Genomic DNA, 3,021 nt, shown 5'->3' with positions numbered 1-3,021 from the left:
TGGAGCTGATTTTTGAGCCTAGGCATTCTGACTCAAGACATTTTCTACTCAGCCACTATTTCATAGTAAAATACTTATAATGCTTAGAGAGGAAAAACCCTATGTACACTATAGTAAGCAAAGGCCAACAGTGGGTACATGGGTTCTATTATGTATTCTTGGATATAATATTCTATGTATTATTATCTGATATATTTTTACTAAACCTCCATTTGCACATTTTTAGTGCAATTATTGGATGCCTTGTATTTCAGGTTTAGAAGGAGTGGAAAGATTCTCTTCCCAGTGGATCTCTCAATGGCAGGTAATGTGGTCAATGCAAAATGAAACACAAGGAGATTTTAGTAATTTGAACAGAAGCTTGATGCTAAGATGAGATAATACCCAGGGTGAAGAACAAACTGGAAAGAGAACAACATGCTGAGGTTAAGAGTATGTATGGGCCATGTCAAATCAGTCTGTTTGAATTCAAACCCTACCACTGACATTTTCTAGCACCACAATATTTGTCATCTTACTTAACTGTTTTGTGCTTTGATTTCCTTACTGGTAACATGAAGGATAGTATTTACTTTATAGATTTATTGCGATGATTAAAGGAGTTAATAGACATAACACTCTTAAATTACCTGGTCCATAGTAAACACTCAATTTAATAATAATCATAAAATACTCTGTCATGTTTCCATTACATGTCTTTACATAGTTTTGGATTACATGTAGGAAACATATGGAAAAAGTTTGACATCAAATCACCAGGTAAAGTGTGTATGATGGTAAAGTAGCTTGTGAGTTTAAGAGGATACCACAAATTGGGTTGGACAATGGAAGTGGAGAAGTCAGCTGAACGTGAAACATCACTGACTATACATCCAGCAAGTGGGTGTCTAGGAGTGGTCATGAACTCCAGGAGCTGCTCAAGGTGAAAAACTACAACTAAACAAGTCTTGCCCAAGGCACAAGAGCTGTGCATTACCAAAGGGACTGGAAGGAAGGAAATCATATTTGCTAACATTCTGCCTCCTAAGATAGTCTTACCAGGAGCATTATTGCTTCTCTGGAGATGATCACATATCCAGAGGCTACTCTCAAAACTTCTGTTGATCTCTTGGTAGTTAGAGATGAAAACTTGCATTATAGTTCTCATCTTTACCAATCTCCATGATAATTAAGGTAAATTTCATTAAAAATCTTTTAAACCAATCTTTTATCAAATTGGATGGCTTTTCCTGTCATTAGTTTTATTAATAAAGTAGAGCTCAACTGTGTTGCTTATATGAGAATCACAATGATGTGTACATAACATCCTTTGTGCAGCTTTTTAGAAATGCATCTTTTCTGGTCTGGCCAAAGCCTAATGAAATTCACATTTCCAGAAGGGAAGGTCTGGAATTGAGTGTTCTGAAAAAGGTCTGTGGATGATTTGAAACCACGTCATTGCCATGGCTATAAATGCTTTTCCTTGTCTTGACATTTCATTCCTTGTAGAAAGAACCAGGTAAAGACAATCTGGTGAGTCTCAATTGAGTTTGAGCACTTTCTTCAATGTTTTAGTGCCAGAAGATTGAATCTTCTTGAGTTGACGGGAAGTAGGACGATTTATGAATGAGCCTGTTCCTATTGTTTTGATTTATAGCACCATTATGGAGACTTGGTCATTTCGGTTGATTGTCCGACCTCCAGTAACTGCTAAGGGCCTGGGAAAGTGGGTAAGCATTTCCAGGGATCTGTTGGAATGCTGAGTCAGAAGCCAACATTTACCCTTCTCAGGCAGCTCCTCCATTCCAAGCAGGGTGACACCTGGCAAGATGCTTACCTTGTTTAAGTTTCAGCTTTAACATTTCTACACTGGGACCATGCGTGCCTCAGGGGGTTGTGAGAATTAAATGAGAGAAAATGTAGGATGCATACAGTCTGACATATAGTAGATGGTAAGCAATATTAGTTTCCTTCCTTCTTCTTTACCTACTTCGTATCTCTCTTACGCTCTCTCTTTATTATTAAACACATTGTCTAGGAGTCACTAACTTCCCTAATTAACCAATTAACGGTAGTTCCCAAGTGCCAAAGTACCTGAATTCATTATCAGTGTGTATCTGGGATTTTCTTTCTCATGCAACCCACAGTTCACTTGGGTAGTTTTTTTTTTTATCCCTCAAAGGTTTAGAAACACTTGGTTAAAAACTGCACAGATGTTGTTATGACGTCTCATGAATTAGTTCAAATTTCTGAGTTCATTTCTTCATGGTTCCCTTGTATTCTTGAGAGTTGTTTGGGCACTGTCAACTCCACCCATGCTGGCTTTCATGAGAAATCACCAAGACAGCAGTATCTTAATTTTACAGCTTTAAGAAGACTTGTGTGGTAAAGAAAGAAATGAGAGATTGCACTGTGACTGCCCTCCATATGACCACACTCCTTCAGAGTGTTTCCCCCATGGCCTTCTCCTTTTGCTGACTTTTAAAGTTCTTCTTACTTCACTGAATTTAAGAGCAATCTGACTTGTTCATTACTGTATTCAAAGCACCTAAGCAGTAGTTGGAACATAACAGATGCAAAACACTGATTGAATGAATGAATGAGTGGTGAATGAGCAGCAACTAGGTCAGGGGATTGCTAGCTCAGTGGGTCAATGGCAGGCTGTGACAGGAAGATGCTGCATCCTACTGGGTGTCATGGAAGAACCGCCATGGACAGTGTTGCCTAGTGGAGTGATGGTGGCCACTGTCAGGGAAAGGTAGGCCAGATAAGTAGCAGGTGAGGCAATAATGTCATGACTGGATGTGGGGAAGTGATGGAACGTTAAATCTACTGGTAGATGTGTTCATGAACACGTGTAAAATATCCACTAAGATACATAGGCGTACCTGGGTGGGTAGAGAGAGAATGCTTTACATTGGTGGGGACAACAGTCTAGTGAAATCTGAATTATTGTTGCTTTTCTGGGGCCATCTGTGCCCACAGGCTGGTAATAAGTGAACATTTGGAATGTAACCTTCATAATATACAACTTCAAATATA

Source organism: Rhinopithecus roxellana, chromosome 5, assembly GCF_007565055.1.
Source record: "Rhinopithecus roxellana isolate Shanxi Qingling chromosome 5, ASM756505v1, whole genome shotgun sequence".
Taxonomy (NCBI): domain Eukaryota; kingdom Metazoa; phylum Chordata; class Mammalia; order Primates; family Cercopithecidae; genus Rhinopithecus; species Rhinopithecus roxellana.
The sequence above is the reverse complement of the archived record's forward strand: the minus strand, read 5'-3'. Positions refer to the sequence as shown.